The sequence below is a fragment of the Myxocyprinus asiaticus genome, chromosome 47 (genome assembly GCF_019703515.2).
Source record: "Myxocyprinus asiaticus isolate MX2 ecotype Aquarium Trade chromosome 47, UBuf_Myxa_2, whole genome shotgun sequence".
NCBI lineage: Eukaryota > Metazoa > Chordata > Actinopteri > Cypriniformes > Catostomidae > Myxocyprinus > Myxocyprinus asiaticus.
Genome location: NC_059390.1, coordinates 29,253,145 through 29,276,697, shown reverse-complemented (window position 1 = coordinate 29,276,697; position 23,553 = coordinate 29,253,145). Strand labels below are relative to the sequence as shown.

Genomic DNA, 23,553 nt, shown 5'->3' with positions numbered 1-23,553 from the left:
TTGAAATTTGAAATATGTCCCAATAGGCAAGTTTTAGTTACATTAAAATTTTGTTTCGGCTAAAACAGGTATTTAAATTGTATGCTGTATGATATCAATATGAAATGTAATATGATATAAAAAATAATATGAATGTAGATTATATTTTAACTAGTGTTTATGCTGCCTCATTATCATCAACGAAGCTTGTGCTTGCAAATATCTGTTCGGGTGCAAATGTGTAAAATGTGCTGTAAATATACCCATATTAGAAAATCAGCATATTAGAATGATTTCTGAAGGATCATCTGACACTGAAGAATGCAGTAATGATGCTGAAAATTCAGCTTTGATCACAGGAATAAATTGCATTTTACAATATATTCAAATAGAAAACAGTTATTTTAAATTGTAAAAATATTTCACAGTATCACTGTTTTTGCTGTATTTTGGATCAAATAAATGCAGCCTTGGTGAGACTTCTTTTAAAAACATCAAAAAATCTTACCGATCTAAAACTTTTAAACGGTAGTGTAGGTCTAAAGTTTTTAAGTAAAGTCTTTATGTAAAGAAAATGTATAGTCAGATTACTTCTTTTAACTTAAAACTTGATTTTGTGAATAAGCTACAAACAATACATTCAATCATTAAGTCTCCTCACATTCATTCTCTCTCAGGGGAGGGGTCTTTGTCTCCTCAGGTGTGACTCACATCAATATTCATGATCATCCACACCTCCTCGCATATGGCCTTTCTAACACTAAAAGTGTCTTAAATGACTATATTGTTTTGTATGAACGAATGATCAGGATGGTTTTCACATCATTTTGTAGCAAAAACTCCAGGCTACAAGATCCAGTTCTCAAAAGTCTTGTGAACAAATGTTTAGTATGTGATATGTGGCCTTATTTCAGTGACTTAAAATTTTTGTTTTTTCAAAAACTACGCATAAACGTTATTTTCTAAAAAATACAAGCATGTACATACATGTTGCTCACATACTATTGTAGCCCAGTTTGTGCTGAATACAGTGTTATCAGACTTTAGCCATTAATATGTTTTTAAGCAACTGAAAAAAGCACAAATGTCAAGGCATGTCAAAACTTCTCCAGGGCCCAAAGCACCCTCAGACCCGAGGGTTAACTGGTTAGAACAAAGATCAGTCTGATCATTGCATTTTAAGCTGATTTTGAGTGTGGAAATTAAGTTCAGAGATTTTATACTTTGTACAGATGCTGCATCAGAGCGGCAAACATACTGCAAATATACAAAGAATATCTTAACTTAATAATCCTATCAGAGAGACCATAAAACAATCTTGACTTTATTTTTAATGATAATAAGCAAACAATGTGACAGTTTGCTAAAGAAATATGCCTTTATTGTAGTTGGATATATAGTGAATATGGAAAGGGAATTTAAGGTTAACTCCATCTATAAAAACATTTATAAAAATAAACTATTTTCTAATATGAAGAACCACAATAGCTTCAAAGATGATATCCACCTTCAGCTACAAAAGGAATTACATTTTTTAAACAATCATATGTCTTGCAGCGATATTCAAATAACTAAATGTTATTTACATTAATGTGTCTGTAGTTTAATAATTGTTTAATCAAGCAAAAACAATATAATATAATTACACACAGGTGAAATGTCCTAAATTCAATACAGGCAAGTAGTCTGTGTATGTCTTATCAGAGTAAAAGTACAAAGACTGATTGTCTATGTACATGAAAAACAATCACTCTAGAGCGTATAATGAATATGTGCAAAATCATATTTGAAGTCCTGCTTTACACTTTGCTTTGTTGTTCAAGACCCCATGAAATCCAAATGGATGTTTTCTGTCTTTGACATCATGTCTGTTAGCACTGAGGTCATCAATATGCTAGTGTATTCTTAAACATTTGCATTTTTTAGCAGATAATGTATACACATTTAAAATGTACAATATTTTTCTTATGGGAAAACTTCATAGACTGTTGTCCAATCAAATGCTCTCTAGAATGAGATTGTCCTTACCCCTAATACCACCTGCCACTAACTAGCAAGTAACAAATCATGCTTCACGGCTGTGATATAAACTAAATCTACAAAAAAAAAAAAAAAAAAAAGGTAAGAGCCCTTTTATATGTTTCAATAGGAAATATGTCAACACTGGACAGAAAACTGCACTCGTCAAACCATTTAATGGGGTCTTTACACCCCATTAAATTACACCCGTTTCCTTCTGATTACAATACACCATGCAAACAAAAATAAACTATTAACATATTTAAAAAATGCCTTTTCCACCAACAATACAAGATCTCTGACTAAGTTATTTATTTATAACAAACTGCTGTATAATGTACAGAATAGATGACTGGATGCTGCTACAATCGTGTCCTGTGATGTTGATCAGTCACAGCAGCGGTAGAACTGGAAGTGGTAGTCAGTAAATAAAACCTTGACATAGCTGGGATCAGTGTTATAATCAGCCAAACCCTGTGAGAGAAACACATGAGGTTAGTCACACCATCATATAACAAAGTCAAGCCTATAATGAACAAATGACCTGTATGTAAACAGACTTTAGGCAAAGTAGACATATCTAATTTGACAAAGGGAAGTGCAGTCCATTAAATATTTCACTGCAGGTTCTTGCTCACATCTAATTTTTACAATGCATATTTTTATATAAAATACATCTTACATTTTTCACTGGAAGTGTATTTTCAATGTTTTGTTAGATAGATGATCGACAACCACATACAAAACACAGCCTTGTTTCTTTTTATGTCAAATTAAATCTAATGTCTACCGTAGTCAAGCATAGTCAGACCTCAGAATAAAGTCTGCTCTACATCAAAGCTTATTCTGACCAATTACTGCCAATTTACACAGGAACAGTGATGTGTAAATTGACCAACCACAGTTCAGTTTGTTTTTACATGCTATTTAGAGAAGGGTTTATCTGTAAGTGGTTATAACACAATAATAAACCAACATGGAAGCAATGAATTCAAATAATGCTCTGTCTCTGCAAATGTTTTTTACAGAAAACACTGAAAAGACAATGGAAAATGTGTAGAATTTATGATACAAATTTCTGTTCATTGACAGGTAATAAATACTGGTTATTTCACAGACAAAACTAAGAAAACAAAGCAGAATATAAAGTTCTACTCATGGATAACTAAACTAAGTTTTTAGCCGATTGGAAAAGAAAAACTGAGTTCATACTCCTGGCAGTTGCATAACGTCAGCCAATCAGATTAGATTTTACTAGATTAATAAAGTGACTGAGGCTGAGAATTTGTCTACCCTGACTAAAGTCTTTAAATAAAGATCTTCACAGATAAAAAGACAGACAGGAACTCACAGCGACTGAAGAACAGAAATGGTATAAGACGCGATAGTGATTTGCCACATTGAGTGTCCATTTGTGTATGCAGCCCTGTGGAAAAGAGCAATGCTTCGAATAAATGCAATCAATAACCTTTACTTCTCATCTTTTCATAAAATTGTATCTAATGCATCACTCAATGCATGTCTATTATTTACATTCCAAAACGTCCATCACATGTGATTCACATGATTCTAAAAGATTATACTATCAAATCCTCTTAAAGAAATGTTACAGGTTCAGTACAAGCCCCATTCACTTCCATTGTAACTGATTTTCTTTTTTATATACAGTATATAAACGAGGGGCAAGTTTTTTGTGGTAATCACCATAATGCCACAAATGCTGATGATTGACCTTAACTTGTACTAAACCCAGAACATTCGCTTAAGTTAGAGTATTCTGCAATTAAATGTAATGTTAATAATAATTGAGGAAAGTAATAATTGTGGACAGTCAAGTACCTGTGTGTTGAGTGCAGTGTGTGACTGTGGGCCATTGTAATCGAGTACTGAAGAGCACTGCTCTCTCTCATCATATGAACACAAATGAACCACCACAGCTCTGTTGTGCTGCACAAACACACACAAACTACAGCTGAAAACACTCAGTCAGTCTCACAATCAACATATAGCGCATATCTAGATTTATTGTCTGTATTGTTGGCTTATATAATAAATGAGCATTTACTATGCATGTTCTACTCAACATGGTATTAAAAGGGTACTTCACTTAATAAATAATAACAAAAATCATGTCATTATTTATTCATAAAGGGATCATATTTAAATTTGAAAATGAATAATAGCTAGATTTTCAGTGTATAACAACTTTACATTTTACTCACGCAAAGCTATCATGTGACTTCAGATGACTTGCAATATTGTGCACAAGTCATATGGACTACTATTATATGATACTTTTATGTTTTTATCAACACATGACACTTAATTACCTGATGTTAACAATAATTAATTCATAAAGTATATCTCTTGTCTCACTTTAACAATAATTTAACACTATTCAGTTCAGTTAAACGAGAACAAAACAGCAGTCTGACAAAATTATGGGTCGCGGCTCAAGACAAGATCTGTGAAAAGGATGTTGAATGAGATTCACTGTTGAAGTGCTCCACTATCTGAAAAAGTTGACCTAGAGTTCAGTGCAGAATAATCTAGATTGTGTGTGATATTGACAGTGCTGATGTCAGGAGGGTGTCATAATGTATAAAACTCATGACTCACTTCATATGAAGGGTTATGGGCATATTTGGTGGGGTGTGTTTACTGAGGGGAATGTGGTAGATGTAGTTCCCTATCTGGTCACTCTTGGGAGCCCGAGACACCTCTGGTCTTTGATAAAAGGCCAATGAAAATAGGGGAGTGGTATATGCATGCCACTCCCCCGGATATACGGGTATAAAAGGAGCTGGCATGCAACCACTCATTCAGGATTTTCTCTTCGGAGCCGAACGGTCATGCTCATTGAACTGAATTCTACTGTTCATTCACCTCTGCTGGATCTGACGCCTCATTTCAGTGGCTTCTCCCTCCTCTGCACTGGTGCACTGCAGAGAACACCCCTGGGCACTTCGGCAGAAAACAAGAGAGTATATTTCTGAAAGAGCTTTTTTCCTCTAAAAGAGTATATATTTCTCTAAAAGAGCGACACACAAGGAACGTCTTTTTAAAGACGAGTGTTTTTAAAGATGCCTTTTCGATTGTGTGTTACTCCTGGTTGCGGACGTTATCTCTCAACTTCGGATGGTTATGATCGCTGTCTTTTGTGTCTGGGTGCGATCCACACGGAGGCAGCGTTTGTGGATGATTAATGTTCTCATTGCGAGAACATGACCATGGCAACGTTGCGGTCATGGCTTGCTTTCGTAAGAAACCCCAGCAGCTCCCCGCCTCGGTCCTTCTACCTAAGGGTATGAGGCCAGCGCGGCTAGCACTGGGGGCGATTTGGGGACCCCAATGGGATCGTCTCCGTCGGGTATCCCCCCGCGGACCTCCCATTCCCCAGCACACTCGTCTACCCCAATTGGGCTTCCGGATGAGTTCGCCGGCTCGTCTCATGGCGAGTATGGCTTCTTGTTTGGAGCCCGCGAAGATGATGAGCTCTCGAGCGCAGCATCAGAGAGCAGGCTTGTCCAGTCGGACGCAGAAGCCTCAGCTGGGCTTCCCCCTCTGGGACGATTGCCCAGTCACAGGCTGATGCCGAAATGATGGACATGCTTTTCCGGGCAGCCGCGAGCGTCGGGTTAGAGTGGAACCCTCTGCTCTCCCCTGAACCCTCATGGCTTGATGATTGGTTCCTGGGCTCGCGGCACCGCTCAAAGCAGCCACACCCGCTCCAGTGCCATTCTTCCCGGAAGTGCACGAGGAGCTGACGAAATCATGGGAGGCACCTTTTACTGCCCGACCCCGATTCCGCAGTTCCCCCGCTCTCACTACCCTCGATGGCGGGGCAGCCAGGGGCTATACGGCGATTCCCCCAGTGGATAAGGCGCTCGCGGTGCACCTATGCCCGCAGAGCGCCGCCACCTGGCGCAGATGCTCTAAGCTCCCGTCCAAGCCCTGTAGGCTCACGTGGTCCCTAACAGCTACAGCACTACTGGACAAGCCACCTCTGCCCTGCACGCCATGGTCTCCTGCAGGTCCACCAAGCCAAGGCATTGAAAGAACTGCACGAGGGTAGTTCCGCCCCAGATTTGATGCAGGAACTGCACTCGGTGACAGACCTCGCTCTCTGAGCGACAAAGGTCACGGCGCAGTCTCTCGGGCGGACGATGGCCACACTAGTGGTCCAGGAGCGCCACTTTTGGCTCAACCTGGTCGAGATGGGTGAGGCCGACAAGATACGGTTTCTTGCTGCCCCAATTTCTCAGGCTGGCCTATTCAGCGACACCGTCGAGGACTTTGCCCAGCAGTTCTCAGCGGTGAAGCAGCAGACGGAGGTAATCCGGCACATCCTGCCCCGGCATGGCTCAAGATCCCGCACCCTGTCTGCTCGTCACCAAGGGTGTCCCCCTGCAGTGACTGCACCGGCTCCGCCGCAGCCCGCCCCTTCGGCCTGGCCCCGATGTGGAGCCCACCGCAGGAAGCAGATGCCACCCGTCTCACAGTCGGTGCCCAAGAACCCACGGAGGTCGTCAAAGCGCCCCTGAGACGGGCGACCCAGGGACGAAGGAACCCACTCACCTGGAGCTGGTAAGAAGACCACTCCATCCCCCGGTGGAGGGCTGGGCGGAAAATCTTTTGTTGCCTTTTTGTTTGATTTCGCCACATGCCCAAGTGGCTGTGGTACCTAACAGTTCAGCAGAAGAGCAGCTTCCTTCCTCCCTGGGTCACATACCCGGTGTGCACGGTCATCATCACGACTACCGTCCACGGGTTTTTTCTTGCAGGATTGCGGTATTCACTTCACCTTGGTCAAGAGCGAAAATGCTGCTACCTTGTGCGCAGAGATCGCTACTCTCCTACGGAAGGGGACCTGTCCCTCCAGCCGAGATGAAGAAGGGGTTTTACAGCCCCTACTTCATCGTACCGAAATAAGGCGGTGGGTTGCGGCCAATCTTGGACCTGTGAGTACTGAACCGGGCCTTACACAGACTCCCGTTCAAGATGCTGACGCAAAAACGCATTCTGGCGAGCGTCCGGCATCAAGATTGTTTTGCGGCTGTAGACCTGAAGGATGCGTACTTCCACGTCTCGATCCTTCCTCGACACAGACCCTTCCTGCGGTTTGCATTCGAGGGGCAGGTGTATCAGTAAAAGTCCTCACTTTCGGCCTGTCCCTGTCTCCTTGCATCTTCACGAAGGTCGCAGAGGCTGCCCTTGCCCCATTAAGGGAGGTGGGCATTCGCATTCTCAACTATCTCGACGACTGGCTAATCCTAGCTCACTCTCGAGACATGTTGTGCGCACACAGGGACCTGGTGCTCTCACACCTCAGTCGACTAGGGCTTTGGGTCAACTGGGAAAAGGGCAAGCTCCTCGGTTCAGAGCATCTCTTTTCTCGGTTTGGAGTTGGACTCAGTCTATTTGACGGCACGCCTTACGAACGAGCACGCCCAGTCGGTGCTGGCCTGTTTGAAGGCGTTCAAACAGAAAACAGCGGTTCCACTGAAACTTTTTCAGAGGCTCCTGGGGCATATGGCATCCTCGGCGGTGGCCACCCCGCTCGGGTTGATGCATATGAGGCCGCTTCAGCACTGGCTCCAGACTAGAGTCCCGAGATGGGCATGGCACCACGGGACACATCGCGTGGTCATCGCGCGGTCCACGGGACACATCGCGTGGATCGATCTCTCATTTCTACGGGCAGATGTTCCTCTAGAACTGGTCTCCAGGCGCGTCGTGGTCACGACAGATGCCTCCAAAACAGGCTGGAGCGCTGTTTGCAACCTCTGGACGGGTCCGCGACTGCATTGGCACATCAACTGCCTCGAGATGTTGGCAATTCTGCTCGCCCTGTGGAGGTTTCGGCTGTTGATCCAGGGCAAGCATGTGTTAGTTCGGACAGACAACACGGCAACGGTAGCATATGTCAACTGCCAAGATGGTCTGCGCTCTCATTGTATGTCACAACTCGCCCGCCGTCTCCTCTTCTGGAGTCAGCAGCACTTCAAGTCGCTGCGAGCCACGCACATCCTGGGCAACCTCAACACTACAGCGGACGCGCTGTCACGGCAGGTTACCCTCATGGCAGAGTGGAGGCTCTACCCTCATGTGGTCCAGCTGATTTGGAGTCGATTCGGTTGGCCACAGGTGGACCTGTTTGCCTCCCAAGAATCGCGTTTCCCCCAGTGAGCCTACTTGCACAGGCCATGTGCAAGGTCAGGGAGGACGAGGAGCAGGTCATCCTGGTAGCACCCTACTGGCCCACCCAGATGTGGTTCTCGGACCACACGCTCCTCGTGACAGCCCCCCCCGGTGAATTCCCCTGAGGAAGGACCTTCTTTCTCAGGGACGGGGCACCCTCTGGCACCCGTGAACAGACCTCTGGAATCTCCAAGTCTAGCCCTTGGACGGGACGCGGAAGACCTAAGCGGTCTACCACCCGCCGTGGTGGACACGATCACTCAGGCTAGGGCCCCCTCTACGAGGCGCCTGTATGCCTTTAAGTGGCATCTGTTCGCTAAGTGGTGTTCTTCCTGACAGGAAGACCCCCACAGATGCGCAGTCGGATCAGTGCTTTCCTTCCTGCAGGAGAGGTTGGAAGGGAGGCTGTCCCCTTCCACCTTGAAGGTGTAAGTTGCCGCCATAGCAGCACACCACGACGCAGTCGATGGTAAGTCCTTAGGGAAGCACAACCTGATCATCAGGTTCCTAAGAGGCTCCAGGAGGCTGAATCCCTCCAGACCGTGCTTCGTTCCCTCATGGGACCTCTCTGTAGTTCTTCAGGGTCTACAGAGAGCCCCCTTTGAGCCTTTACAGTCAGCCGAGCTTAAGGCACTCTCCTTGAAGACTTCCCTCCTGACTGCGCTCACTTCCATCAAGAGGGTAGGAGACCTGCAAGCATTCTCTGTCAGCGAAACGTGCCTGGAGTTCGGTCCGGTTACTCTCACGTGATCCTGAGTCCCCGACCGGGCTATGTGCCCAAGGTTCCCACAACCCTTTTAGGGACCAGGTGGTGAACCCGTGAGCACTGCCCCAGGAGGAGGCAGACCCAGCCCTGTCGTTGCTGTGTCCGGTGCGCGCTTTACGCATTTATTTGGATCACACACAGAGCTTTAGGATCTCTGAGCAGCTCTTTGTCTGCTTTGGTGCACAGCGGAAAGGAAACGCTGTCTCCAAGCAGAGGATCGCCCACTGGCTCATTGACGCCATAGCTATGACATATCACGCCCAGGACGTGCCGCCCCCGGTAGGGCTACGAGCCCATTCTACCAGGGGTGTAGCGGCCTCCTGGGCCCTGGCCAGGGGTGCCTCTCTAACAGACATTTGCAGAGCAGCAGGCTGGGCAACACCCAACACATAGCGCCTTTCACCTCCTCTGAGCTGAAGACGTGCACCATTAATTCCCAGTAGTGTTCACAAACTATGTTCCCTGGTTGACTTCCTCCGAGCCCTGTGGCAGTCGAGTTTTTGGAGAGACTCGCTGCCAGCCCAGTATACGTGCTAACTAAGAGCCCTGTTCTGGGGTAGATGCTCCGCATGTGGCGGTTCCCTGTAAGGCTAACCCCATGCGATATATATCTTCCGCTAATTCATTTCCTTGTTGGCAAACTGCATCTTCCTTGGGGAGCCCTTCTGCCCCAGTCTCCATGTTTGTAGTAACTCCTCCCCCGTTGGGTAGGATCTACCTTGAAGACTCTCCACATGGTCGGAAAGACCATGTGATGTATTCTTCCACTTAAATAAACCCCCCTCTCTTTGGACAAGGTGTGGTCTCCACGGTGTCTTCCCCTTGGGAGGGACACCCCCCGACTAGACCTGGCGGCCCAGTCAGATAATCCCCCTTGTTTTTTAGGGAGTGGAAAAAAAGAAGGGGAAAAGAGGCCACGACTGGGTTAGCCTTTCTCTATCTTTTGGGTGGTCGACTTGTCCCCAAAGGGCCGTTCGACACTCATAACTATGTTGGGGGAGGTTACGTGTCGGCCTGGTGCGCTGGCTATGAGGCACACAGTCGTCTGCCCATCACACACCGCCAGTTCACGTAACACAGTTCAGCCAGTTGCAGCGTTTTTATAGAGACCCCTAGTGTCACTACATCGACACAACGTCGAGTGAGTGGCAGATAGGGAATGTCCTGGTTACTTGCGTAACCTCCGTTCCCTGATGGAGGGAATGAGACATTGTGTCCCTCCTGTCACAACGCTGAACTACCCGCTGAAATGTCCGGACCTTGTCTCGGCTCCTCAGCATAAAACCTGAATGAGTGGTTGCATACCAGCTCCTTTTATACCAGTATGTCTGGGGGAGTGGCCAGTTTTCATTGGCCTTTTATCAAAGATCAGAGGTGTTTCGGGCTCCCAAGAGTGACCCCTAGTGTCACTACATCGACACAACATCTCGTTCCCTCCATCAGGGAACGGAGGTTACGCAAGTAACCAGGACATTCCCTATCTCCCAATACTCCTATTCGCTTACTCCGATCTTCTGGGTGCGATCTTCTTGTTCCTAGATTCCGTCTTTCATCAATGGGCAGCAGGTCTTTTTCTGTTGTGTCACCTAAGACATAGAACTCAATTCCCCTGGGACTCTGAACTACTACCTCCATCACTGAAATCAAAACTAAGCTCAAAACCTATTTGTTCTCTCAGTATTATCAGTTATAATGTGTATATGCATCATGTACTGCTCATTGTATTTGTATGCTTGTACTGGATTAAAGTGTCTAATTGTTTGTATGATCTGTTATCTGCTATATGCAACTGCATTTGCTTTCTGTTCTGGACTGGGAAACTGTCCACTGTTAATATGATTGTCTATATGTTTGTTATGTTACTGTTCTTTATTGTGAAGCATCCTTGAGCTCTGGAAAGGTGCTATATAAATTAAACATATTATTATTAACCAAGTCTCACCAGTAGGGAGGGAGATACTGATGAGTGTGACACCCATTGATAAAGACTTGTAGTGGTACTACAGGAAAGGATTGAGAAACACTCCTTTACCTCTTATCAAATCAAATCAATCAAATCACTTTATTGTCACACAGCCAAATACACAAGTGCAATGGTGTGTGAAATTCTTGGGTGCAGTTCCGATCAACATAGCAGTCGTGACAGTGATGAGACATATACCAATTTACAATAACATCAAATTAACACAACACAATTTAAACATCTGTTATACACATAATTACACTCAACTTAAAACATCAAATTAACACAACACAATTTAAGCATCTGTTATACACATAATTACACTCAACTTAAAACATCAAATTAACATAACACAATTTAAACATCTGTTATACACATAATTACACAACAATATACAAATAATAACATACACTGTACAGTATACAATATGCTGTTTTTGTTTTTGTTTTTTTGTTTTTTGTTTGTTTTTTGTTTTTTTACTATATAGATACACATTATTCAATAAAAATTAATATATATATATATATATATATATATATATATATATATATATATATATATATATATAGAATGTACAGTATTGTACTGTATTGACATTCAGGCTGTCGGTTGATAGTCAGTTGTTCAGAGAGACATAATATAATAATAGTAATATAATTTATGACAGTCCGGTGTGAGATAAAAGAGTAATAAAGTGCAGGGCTGATGTATTTTGATCGTGGGAGATCAAAAGTTCAAAAGTCTGATTGCTTGGGGGAAGAAGCTATCATGGAGTCGGCTGGTGCGGGTCCTGATGCTGCGATACCGCCTACCTGATGGTAGCAGTGAGAACAGCCCATGGCTCGGGTGGCTGGAGTCTCTGATGATCCTCCGAGCTTTTTTCACACACCGCCTTGTATATATTTCCTGGAGGGAGGGAAGCTCACCTCCGATGATGTGTTTGGCAGTTCGCACCACCCTTTGCAGTGCTTTGCGGTTGTGGGCGGTGCTATTGCCGTACCAGGCGGAGATACAGCCAGTCAGGATGCTCTCCACAGTGCAGGTGTAGAACCGTGTGAGGATGTGGCGGTTCATTCCAAACTTCCTCAGCCGTCTCAGGAAGAAGAGGCGCTGATGAGCCTTCTTCACAACGACTTCAGTGTGGACGGACCATGTGAGTTCCTCAGTGATGTGGACACCCAGGAACTTGAAGCTGCTGACTCTCTCCACTTGTGCTCCATTGATGGTGATGGGACTGTGTTCCCTGTCTTTTCTTCTGAAGTCCACCACAAGCTCCTTTGTCTTACTGACATTGAGGGAGAGGTTGTGCTCCTGACACCAGTGTGTCAGAGTGTCCTCAGCCTTAAAATTTTTGCAGGAGGGGACCGTATTTACAAAGTTGGACCACCAGAATTCCTATTATTGGTGTGCATGAGGGAAGGGGATGATTGGAAAACAGCGTTCAACACCCCCACAGGGCACATTGAATATCAAGTTATGCCCTTTGGTCTTGTGCATGCCCCAGCAGTGTTCCAGGCACTCATGGATTACATACATGGATGACATCCTGATCTTCTTCCAGTCTCTCCAGGAACATGTTTGGCATGTCAAACAGGTGTTGCAGCAGCTGCTGGAGAACTTGCTCTTTGTGAAAGCGAAGAAGTGCTCCTTTCAATTCAGTTCCATTCTTGGGGTTCATCTCCTCCTCTGAGGGGGTCTGTGTCGACGCAGCTAAGGTGAGGGCAGTGTCTGAGTGGCCAATCCCTGCAAGGCCCTGTAGAGGTTTCTGGGCTTCACCAACTTTGACAGACATTTTTTATTAGAATTACAGCCAGGTAGCCACACCTCTGACTAATCTGACCCCAAACAAGTCTGTTTTTCTCTGGTCCAATTAGACTCAGGCTGCATTGGTGGCACTCAAATTCCATTGTACTTTATTACCCACTCTGGAGTTTCCAGATCTGGCATGATAGTTTGTGGTGAAGGATGATAGGTCTGGTTATCATCCAAATGTATTTCCCTCAAGGTCCCTTCCCGTAAACTAGCCACTAAGTTGTCCCTACACTGTTACTAAGGTGTTTTGTCTGGCTGTGGTCAGCCTAAAGCTTCCCGTCCCTGAGATGTGTCCACCAGATTTTCCGCATCTCCATAATTAAGTCAGTTTTCTGCTCCTCCCTTCATTCCTCTACCTCCACTTCTCCTCCTCCTCTGCTCATTAATGGGCTCTCCTCATATACAGTCAAGAAGCTGCTGAATGTCTGGAGGATTGGCCATGGCTTTCAGTAGTTGGTAGACTGAGAAGGCTATGATCCAGAGGAAAGGTTTTGGGTCCCAGCCCAAAACATTTTGGATCACTCCCTCATTGACAAATTTCATCAGCATCAAGCAGGGGGTGGGGTGGGAGGTACTGTCAGGATTCCGGGCTGATGGTAGGTAAACTCTGCGCCAGGTTGATGGTAGGTAAACTTTTCCCCTACAGGGAAACAGAGGCAACTGTTTCCTGTTCCTTTGGGTTCTCCTTTCTGTAAGCCTTACACAAACAACTTCAGCTTCATGTTAAAGTTCTACCTTGTCTTGACTTTTATGGGACACATACCGCTCTGTATTTTCACATTACTGCATATGCCTTCATACAGTATATCTCAAGTGTAAATAACCTAAAGCTGTCCTGTCCACTTATAGCCAAGCCAATCATCCACCATGTTACAAATGGTACAGCAAAATCTCTACCAGTTGACACATTTCTACTGTTACACATCATAGACTGCCCATCCCTAAAACAGATAATACCACAGGAAGGTCGCCCACTTGAGAAGAACATTAAAAATGTTCCACACATGTAATGCAATGCCAATGTTGTCCTAAGCTTATACTGTCATCGGCCTGATCCAAGATGATGATGAGTCTGCATACAGAAGGGAGGTTGAACAGCTGGCTCACTGGTGTAGTCATAACAACCTGGAGCTGAACACACTCAAAACAGTGGAGATGATAGTGGACTTTCAGAGGAACACCCCAACATTGACCTGTTCACCATTCTGAACAGCACTGTGGCAGCAGTGGAGTCATTCAGGTTCCTGGGCACTACCATCTCACAGGACCTGAAGTGGGAGACCCACATTGACTCCATTGGGAAAAAGGCTCAGCAGAGGTTGTACTTCCTTCCCAGTTGAGGAAGTTCAACCTGCTACAGGTGCTGCTAATCCAGTTCTACTCAGCAGTCATTGAGTCTGTCCTCTGCACTTCAATAACTGTCTGGTTTGGTTCAGCTACGAAATCAGATATGAGAAAACTACATAGGACAGTTCGGAATGCTGAGCAGATTATTGGTTGCCCCTTGCCACCCCTTCAAGATCTGTACTCTTCCAGAGTGAGGAAAAGGGCTGGTAAAATCACTCTGGACCCCACTCACCCAGCCCACTACCTTTTTGAACAGTTGCCTTCTGACCGATGCTACAGAGCACTGAGCACCAGAACTGTAAGGCGCAAGAACAGTTTTTTCCCTCAGGCTATCCATCTCATGAACAGTTAAAACTATACTATAATTACGTGCAATACACAGCCTAGTCAGTTATATTATTTAATATTTCCTACCTCTTCTGCATTACATTCCCTTGCACTGTATATAACAGATTTGTATTTGTACATATTATATGTAAATCTTTGTCTTATTGTGTATTTCTGTATATACTTACAGTATTTTTCTATTCGCTCTTTATTTTTATTCTGTTTTTTTATTATCTCTGTCTTGTTGTTGTATTGTTTGTGTACTGGACGCTTCTGTCACCAAGAAAAATTCCTTGTATGTGGAAGCATACTTGGCAATAAAGCTTATTCTGATTCTGATATTAATGCAGTCATTGTATTGATTAACAGAGTGACAGTACAGAAAGAGATAAACTCACTTCCTGAATGTTGTTTTTGGCTCTTTTGTCTGAAGGATGCATGATGTTGCCCATTATCTTGGCATTCCCACAAACCATGAGTGCCTCATCAGGGCTGTCTGTGTTGATGCCAATCCTCCCATGATGCACCACTGACTCCGGGACATGCCCTCTTTGCCAAAGTACATCACTGTCATTCTCAAACTGTCCGGAATTGGACACCTTTAAATGGAGAGATGAAGAAATCTAGCTGTGCACTCAAACCTTCTGATCCACTCAACATACAGTATTCACTCATGTTACAATTAGTCAGGTACAAAATTAAAGTAAAAAAGAACTTCGAATGGAGACTCCCTCGCTAAAGCTGCAATTCTTGAGAAAAAAGGAATTTTGCATATTTGTAGATTAGATGCATTTGGCAGAAGTTTTTATCTAAAGTGATTTTATGATATAAAAAAGACTTTATGCTGATAATCAACACTAATTAGCAATAATTACCTATAGTGACATTTTTTCACTACAAGTGAAATATCTTTTTTTTAATAGTTTACGCTTATGATAAAACAGCACTTACCCTGACAATGATTCTCTCTGATACATTGGCAACCAGCAGGAAACTCTCTTCTTTCACAGTAGCATACAGACCAACTACCATCAGAAAGTACCTAACAAACATAAACAGTCAAACTTCAATATACACACTGTCATTGTCAAAACATTAAAACTGAAAGGTGGATATTTCTTATATAAACATTCCAGCCTGTTAAAATAAAGCTAATTACCATTAAAAGTTAAAATTTGAGGAGTTGCGTGGCACCATGCGAGGGTTGGATGTGTGAACGGTGAGCTCTGCGCACTTTGCTAGTTTTGAATACTTTTTATGTCATAAACTGGTGAGATTCTATACACCCTGAACCATAACTATTCTATGAAGACAATATGTCAAAGAATTCAGAATCCTGGGGCTCTGGAGACATTAAAAGACATTTATGTGCTCAAACTGGTACCCCAGACAGGGCCACAGACCAGGGACTCAATTTGGACGGTGCGGCGGGAGAGATCCAGTGTCAACTGTTGAGCATGTCGGCATTGCTGGTGAAGGTTGTAGCGGATTTGGAGGACCTTGCTGTAATACGTCGATTGATCACTTCCATGGAGACGAAATTCACTGAGATGGTTAAAAGAATGGTGGATGTTGAGCAACGGATCGATTCTCTGGAGTCATCGGAGAGAGAATTAGCTGCCAACCCGCTAGCGACCAAGATGGACTTGCAATGTGTTTGGGAAAAGTTGGAAGATTTAGAGAATTGTAGTAGGTGAAACAATGTCTGAATTGTTGGAATTCCTGTGAACGAAGAAGGTTGAGATATGGTGAAATTCCTAGACGAGCTCTTTCCGAGTCTGCTCGACATAACAGGCCATAATCTGGAAATCGAGTGAGCTCACAGAGTTCCGGCTCACAGATCCGCTGAGGGAGACAGGCCCCAATAAATCTTGGCCAAATTTCTGAGATCATCCGATAAAGATCTCATGTTGCACGAGGCAAGGAATAAAGGAAGTCTTTCTTGGAAGATCCACAACATTTTCTTTTTCCCAGACTTTGCAAATTCAACAAGAGAAACGTGATCCTGGAGTTCGCTAGCTCACTAGTTCGAATCCCAGGGTGTGCTGAGTGACTCCAGCCAGGTCTCCTAAGCAACCAAATTGGCCCGGTTGCTAGGGACGGTAGAGTCACATGGGGTAAACTCCTCGTGGTCGCTATAATGTGGTTCGTTCTCGGTGGGGCGCGTGGTGAGTTGAGTGTGGTTGCCGCGGTGGATGGCGTGAAGCCTCCACACACGCTATGTCTCCGTGGCAACGTGCTCAACAAGCCACGTGATAAGATGCGCGGGTTGATGGTCTCAGATGTGGAGGCAACTGGGATTCGTCCTCCGCCACCCGGACTGAGGCGAATCACTACGCGACCACGAGGACTTTAAAAAAAAAAGCACATTGGGAATTGGGCATTCCAAATTGGGAGGAAAAAAAAAAGTTTTGATTCAAGGAATGCAAGAAACTCTTACACACACGGAAGGTCGCTTTTGCACTGATGTTCCCGGCTAAATTGAGAATAGATACTAAGGATGGGCACAAAATATTTATATGACCACAGCAAGCAATGTCCTTCATAAAGTCAGTGGAATGAGTAAGTTATTGTGTGATACTGTCTATGTAGCCAAGTGGACCTGACTCTGAACATTCACTTGTTTGTCCGAGGAAACTGAGCGCCTTCTTTGTTCCTTTTTGTGCTGGTTCCGCCTAGTGGCTGGAGTATGTTTTGTTGAGTAACACTCCTTCGGAACAGTTTGTGGATGAATCTACATGTTATTTGTTCTTATGCCTCCTATTGGCTAGAGTTTGTTTTGTGGAGTATTTCTTGCAGGACATTGGAGTGATTAAGGCACTTGTTGCTCTCGTGTATCAACCGAGTAAGCCTGACTCACTGAACAGTCACTTGACTGTCCGAGGAAACTGAACTGCCTTTTTTGTTTCTTTTTGTGCTGGTTCTGCCTAGTGGCTGGAGTTTGTTTTGTGGAGGAACACATCTTCGGAACAGTTGTGGATGAATCTACATGTCTTTGTATTTATCCCACCTATTGGCTGGAGTTTGTTTTACAGATTATTTTCTGTTGTGTAATTCTGTCTCACAAAATTTGTATAGAAACACCAGACTTGAGCAATCCAATGGCAAAGTTGTCACGGGGGCTCTTGTAGGCATACATGGACTGTTTTAGTTTGGAAGGATGGACGCCGGTTGGCGCTGTTGTGTGCGGGGTTAATGAGCACATTTTTCTTTTTTCTGTTTTTTTTTTTGTTCTGGGGGAAGTTCGGGGTTTGTTCGTTGCTTTAATGTTGGATTGTGGTCTTTATAATTTTTTTTGACACACAATCTATTTTTTCTAATATGTCAAAATGTCAAATGTTAATAAGAGTGGATTGTCTCTCCCCACATGGAATGTGAATGGGTTGGGGCACCCCATAAAAAGAAGGAAGGTTATTTCTTTTCTTAAACGTAAGAAACATGATATAGTATTTCTTCAAGAAACGCATCTTTCCCCGCAGGAAGCTGAAAAATTTGGGAAGATATGGGGTGGACATTTTTTCTTTTATTTCTACAAACAAATGGATTAATTTCAGATTATTTTACTCTGGATAGGGGCACCCGGCAGGGTTTCCCTCTTTCCCATTATTGTTCTGTCTTGCCCTGGAACTATTAGCAGCCGCTATAAGAAATTTTCCAGGGGTGATGGAGGGAGGTGTGGCACATAAGCTTCTGCTTTACGCAGATGATATTTTATTATTCATCTCTGACCCTTCTGGAACTATGCCTTGCCTCCAAAGAATTAAAAATTATTTTCTAAGTTCTCAGAATACATAGTTAATTGGTCTAAATCTGATGCTTTGGCTCTGACAGCGTACTGCCCGATAACGTTTTTTCAGCTGGGTGCCTTTCAGTGGCCCAAACAGGGCATTAAGTATTTGGGTATTTTATTCCCAGCAAATTTGTCTGATTTAGTTAGAGTTAATTTTGACCCTTTAATAAAAAGGTTTTTGAGCGATGTTGTCAGGTGGGCTTCATTACATTTATCGATGATTGGGAAGGTTAATGTTATTAAAATGAATTGTATTCCAAAATTCAACTACCTGCTACAGTCACTCCATACAGATGTCCCCCTCTCTTATTTCAAGCAATTTGACTGCATAGCAAAGTTCTTCATTTGGAATGGGAAACGTCCCAGATTACATTTCAGTGAGCTGCATAGGCCGATTGATAAAGGTGGGCTAGGCCTACCCAAGATTTTGTTTTATTATTATGCGTTCGGTCTCAGACATTTGGCTCATTGGTCGCTTTCACCTGAGAGAGCCCATCCCTGGTTTTGTACTGAACAGGAAGTTCTTGCCCCTATTTCGCCATTGCAAAGCCTTTCTATTAAACAAACCGGAAAAGTTAAATTGCAACCCGTTATCTCGCATTTACACTCTGTATGGACAAAAGTGTCCAGAGTGTTTAATTCTGACATTTATTTAAATGTTGCCTCGAGCTTATGGCTTAACCCCAAATTATGTACTAATAAGTCCCCTTTCTGCTGGTCAGAGTGGATTGTGAAGGAGGTTCATACACTTGGTGACCTATATGAGAGCGGAGTGTTGAGAACCTTTGAAAATCTGTTTCAACATTTTGGGATTCCCAGATGTCAGTTCTTAATATATTTACAACTGTGCCATCTGCTGTGTACTATTTTTGGGAGTAGCATACACCCCCCTAAAGTGGCAGATACTCTGGGAGTGTTGATTACCACTTTTGGAAAAGGTCACAAGGCATCGGTGTATTACTCCCTGCTAATTCAGAGTCTGGGGGACAGAATTTCTCTCAAGAGATTATGGGAGAAAGATTTAAACTTGGTATTGGAGGAGGGAGAGTGGGCTAGGATTCTAAAAAACATCAAGTCTGCATCTAGAGATGCAAGGATGCACTTTATGCAATTCAAGATTTTACATTGATTCTATTGGACCCCCTCTAGATTGTATAGGCTTGGTCTTAAAGACACACCCACCTGCTGGTGATGCCAATCAGAGGATGGAGACATAACTCATGTCTTTTGGGGGTGTGTTAAGATCCAGGAGTTTTGGTTGAAGGTTCAGAGTCTTGTGTGTGATGTATTGGGCACTCAGGTTTCATTTTGCCCCAGACTCAGTATTTTGGGTGATGGGGCAGTCATCGACGTTGCAAGTAGACACATAAAGAGTTGTGTCCTAACCATCATCTTGATCACCAGACAGATTCTTTTAAAGGGTTGGAGGTCGGCTAGAGCGCCCTCATTTCAGGAGTGGTGCTCGGAGATGGGGAGGGTGGCATCCTTTGAAGAAGGGTCTTTTAGAAGACCAGGGAAATTGAATTTGTTTATGGAGAAATGGGGTGGATATCTGATGTTGCTGAACGTATGATTATTTATTTATTTTGTGTGTGTGTGTCTATAATCATGTGTATATACTCATATGTGACCACAGGGATGTTTGTTGGGGGTTAGGGCGGGGTTGGGTATTGGGAGGGGTGGTTGTGGGGTTTAAATGTTGATTCCATGTATTGCTCTTCTTTATTTAATGTAGGAATCAATAAAAAATGTTAATTACAAATAATAAGTTCAAATTTGCAGGAACATTGCAATTTTCTGACCATAAGATAACTCTAAAGTAGTGGTTCTCAATTGGTTTTGCTTCAGGGCATAGATTTTATATTGGACATCAAGTGGTTACTCAACACAATGCCAAAACTGTTTATTACACAAAAGTAAACGAAAAGTCCTTAAAATCAAACATTTAAAGAAGTATTAAATGCATTGTACATTTCTTTTTTGAATTTGGATGGTTTCATTTCTGTCACAGTCCCGTCAGACAAAAACCCATCTTGTCACATTGTCAGGTTTTTGTTTGACGGGACCGTGACAATCTCTGCAGTCAAAAATTCAGCATACAGAACACATTGTGATCGACACAAACCATATTTATGCTCACTGCGAGTGAATCTGTATTCAATGTGGTCTGGGTTATTTCCTTTCACAATGTGTAGTTTTGTTGGCATGTCACACAACCTGTCCATGTTGACATCTGCCTAATTTTACTAGCTTCTAACAAGTGAAGGATGAATTTGTTTCAAAATATAGAAGATTTAGGTTGGACGCACGGAATTTGACATCAGCAACAAAAGATATAGGACGCGTTTTCTCCCCCCTTTTAAAAGTTGCTAATCATATTCATTTTGCTATTCTAACTTTGCATGATTAAATGGTCAGATGTGTTATATTATTTGCATTTAGCACTGTTTTTACTCAGTTGTCTGTCAGAACAGAACTGAGACATTTATTTGTCATGACCACCAGTTGAGAAGCAGTGCTATAAATGACCAATCTTTCAAAAGGTATGGCCCCTGGCCCCTACACTACACCAGACACCTGATTAAGGTATGTCCAACCGCAGAAGCTCTTGGGTTTTTCCCACCATGTTGTCAGCCATGTTGCTAAGCTACTAATGCTGTAGCTGCAATCCTAATATTACAATCAGTAACAACAATCCCTTTACAGCCATAAATGTGTAACCAACTGAATGATGCAACTACTCTAATGAACTGACACCAGTGTTGCAGTTAATGATGCTATTAGGCTATTAGCTATTTCTTAAGCTGAATTCCCCATTAAACTATATTGAAATCTAAATGTCTTCGTCTTACTGGAGACATGTAAAATCATATTATTTAAATCTAAATTAAAAACCTTGTCATTTAACAAGATGGCCTCTGACATACGAAACAAAAGTACAACTTTGTTTGGTCTCGGTTTGCCTGGATCACTTTTGACATAACTTTTTTTTAATTGTTAAAATGCTATATGAGAATATGTCTAAAGGTTAAAAAAATACATTTGAGAGTTAAGATTGACAAATGAAAGAACTCTGAATCCAGTCTGAATCAATATCAGTAGGAATCAAAATCACAGTTGCATGTAGAGATAACAGGGTTTAACTCACCTCTGATCTGGACTGGGTTTGCCCTTCTTCATCATGTTATTTGCAGTGGATTCACTAAAGTGTAATTGGCCTAATATTACCTTGGTGATTTAGTCTCCTGGAAGATTTACTCTAAAAAAGAGGAGAGATCTTCCGCAATTAAACCTTTTTTTATGCAGGCCATCACGTGACTTGCAAACACCAAAGAATTGTTTCGGAACACCCATTAGGTGTCAGTGATCTGTAAATGTACACAATCATGTGTTAATATATTTAGCTGTCTGATGTGAAGTTGCAGAATTTGGTGTTTAGATGTTGTATTTGCAGTTTAGTTTAAATAAATGCTCTTTTTGGAAAGGGGTTCTGAAAGTTACAGTATGTATTTATAGTGCAATAAACTCTTATCTCCAAACATCAAAGAAAATTTGATTCCTCATATAAACCCTTTGAATAAATGTAAAACCAGGAGTAATTTATTTTTACTAAATTGTACCAGAACACAAAACAGGTCTTCACTAACATCCATCAAGTGTCCCGAGACTCACTTGATTGGCAGCAAAGGCTTCTTTCTGCAGTCTGACTGGGACTGTTGTAATGAAGTGATTCTGCGCTTCCAGCTGAAAAAAACAAAAGCATTCAGATGTTTTAATAGAAAGGCCACAAATACATATTTTTTTATGTGAAGATTGTGTGAAATGTAGTATATTTGGCCATGTTGTCATACCTTGACTCCAAACACCTTCACATGGAAGTTCTCCACAGGCACGGGTCCAGCTGCCGTTTGGACATATCTGGGATCACCAACCATCCCGATGTGAACTGTCACCTGGAAGTGGTTCTTCTTCTGACAAACAAAGGCTTCATCCACTGTGGAGTAGCTGAATCCCTTATCTGTGTCCACATGGTAACCTGGAGGTGGTCTGCAGAATATATGACAACAATAAAAGAGGAGGCATAAGCTGCAAACATTATCAAAGGACTGTATAGTAGATATATAATTATACGTTTTAATGCTAAATGTGATCTTGGTGGTAAATAATAGTAGAAAATGCCTTCTAATGATCTATCCTTTCAAGTTCACTTTTTGTGCTACTGTATGAATGTATGTTACAATACATGAATCAATGCAAAAAAGGTCCTTAGGGATGATTTTAACTTATAAATACATATGAATGTATAAAATAATTATTGTGGTGGAATGACCCACCCCTCCCTCTCGTCATCATCGCCCTGCCTCTGAGGGCCATCCTTGAGCCAGGCTCACATCGGGAGTGGGCATGAGAGAGGACAGGTACAACCTAATAAGCCTTGTTTGTGCAGCTGATGATGAGGCACACCTGATGTGAGAGGAGCCTCATCACCGCTGCCATAAAAATGTAGACTACACCTCTCCTCAAGAAGCTGGCTTCTATCTCATCGTATACAGGAGCAGAGCGTGGAGGGTACCGGCCGACCGTATGCACTGCTGGACTCACTCCCCCTGGATTACAGTACGCATTGCATACATTACTTTTATTTACTCTTGCACTAATGGAGTTCTGAATTCATCCTGTGGCCACTTTTGGTACTGCGCCTAGTAAATGTTTGATAAATATAGTATTTTATAATTTATTTACTTGAAATTTGGGATACAACTTGGTTTGATGTATAGTTTTAATTTTCTGTAATTTTTTTGGGGGTGCCAAAATATATATATTTTTATATATTTTTAATAAATGAAATACAATTTTTGTGCATTGCATTTTCATTTAATATTAATAATACGTTTATTTTATATAGCGCCTTTCTTGAACCCAAGGTCGCTTTACATATGAGCAAATACATGAAATAAAGCAAATGGACAGATAACACACATTCAAAAAAATAAAAATGAATAAATCCCTAACAAGCAGCCGAGAGATAACACTGAAAGCCGAGGAACAACAGTCATAAATGACTTGCCTCCCATTGAAGACAACCTGAACTTTGGGACAAACAGGAAGTGTGCACCAGCAGACTGTAGAGTGAGTGGGAATATAAGGGCAAAGAAACTCACTGATGTACTGAGGAGCAAGTGTGTGGAAGAGCCTTGAAAGTTATCAACAATATCTTATATTGAATGCGATATGTAATTAACTGATATCACTTGCACGATAATCTCCCAAGTGTCTTCTTTAAAAAGAGACCAAACTGAGGTCTAAAAACGACCATTTAAAGTTGAAAATGTAATTTTTAGTTAAGGG

At 42.8% G+C, this 23,553-nt stretch overlaps 1 pseudogene; it reads right to left on the bottom strand.

Moving 5' to 3' along the window:
• Positions 1 to 2,373: 2,373 nt before the first annotated feature.
• On the bottom strand, positions 2,374 to 22,829 carry LOC127436626 (myelin regulatory factor-like protein; annotated as a pseudogene).
• Between the last annotated feature and the right edge of the window lie 724 nt (positions 22,830 to 23,553).